Source organism: Aplysia californica, unplaced genomic scaffold, assembly GCF_000002075.1.
Source record: "Aplysia californica isolate F4 #8 unplaced genomic scaffold, AplCal3.0 scaffold00244, whole genome shotgun sequence".
NCBI classification, from domain to species: Eukaryota; Metazoa; Mollusca; class Gastropoda; order Aplysiida; family Aplysiidae; genus Aplysia; species Aplysia californica.
This window is the reverse complement of record NW_004797514.1, coordinates 44,228-45,369: the sequence shown is the minus strand read 5'-3', so window position 1 is coordinate 45,369 and position 1,142 is coordinate 44,228. Positions and strand designations below refer to the sequence as shown.

General features: G+C 44.0%; 1 long non-coding RNA gene across 1 annotated transcript in view; it reads left to right on the top strand.

Annotated features, from left to right (window-relative positions):
• LOC118477839 overlaps nucleotides 1-1,142 on the top strand; it is an 11,684-nt gene that overhangs the window by 994 nt on the left and 9,548 nt on the right. The window lies entirely within an intron of this gene.

The following is a 1,142-nucleotide window of genomic DNA, read 5'->3' as shown; positions in this document are numbered from 1 at the left end:
CTCTCTCTCTCTCTCTCTCTCTCTCTCTCTCTCTCTCTCTCTCTCTCTCTCCCGGTCTCTGTCAGTTCATAGAAAAATTGATTTCGTGGAACACATTGGCACCCACCGAAAACGTATTTGAGAACATGTTGGCCCGAGGGAGACACAGACCACTATCTTTCATAAAACTCGCTCATGTGGAAGGAAGGCACAGCCCTCTATATACCCGGGATAACGAAGAAGAAGCAGTCTGGTCTGTCTCCCCTCTTTTTTGTGTGTACGTTACACTCTTGTAACACTTCTAATCTTCGGCTCTTATATGACCTTATTGTGTTGCAAGTGCCGTAAAACGCTTACTAAAACAAGAGACTGGTGACAACGGAAGTAATAAGTCCAGCTTCGACCCCATTCCCGCCTCTGTCAATAGCTAGCGGGTCGAGATTGTCAGAGTGTTATCATCACGTGAAAGTCGGCCAGTAGGGCTAGAATTGATTTCAAGATGTAAAAGTTCATGTTTGCTTGTTAACTCGATAATACATACCTACTCAGTACCGATTTGGTTGTCAGCCACGCCGTTTGTTTGAGGAAAAAGAAACAGTTCGACACTTTAAAGACGGTCATTTAGTGCTGGGGTAGACATGAAACAGGCAGACAAGACAGAAAGAAGAAGAAGAAGAAGAAGAGGAGGAGGAAGAAAAAGAAAAGGAGGAAGAAGAAGAAAAGAAGAAGAAGAAGTAAAAAGAAGAAGAAGAAGACCTACCAGGTGCGCCCTCCAACCACCCGCCAAGTTGCCGTAAACGTTAAAAGTATAACAGTGTAAAGTGTAAAATAATTGGCGGAGTTAATTGAGATTTTTAAATCACTTACTGAATGGGGCACAGGTAATTTCGTTTTTCACGGAGATTTTTTTTCTCTCTCGTTTTTCTCCCTATTGCCATTGTTGCACTCTTTCTTATTGTCAAAAGTCCCAACTGACGTCTGTGGTGCAGCGGTTAAGTGCTTTGTCGTCGCAAACTGAAGATCCGAGTTCAATTCTCGCTTGGGAGTCATTTTTATCAAGTGTCTCTGTCTTTCTGCAAGGACGTTGTATCCCTCTCTGCCGAGGTCAGCTCTGACAAACAGGGTCAAAGCGGCCAGCCCGCAAAATCGTCTGAATGTTGTCG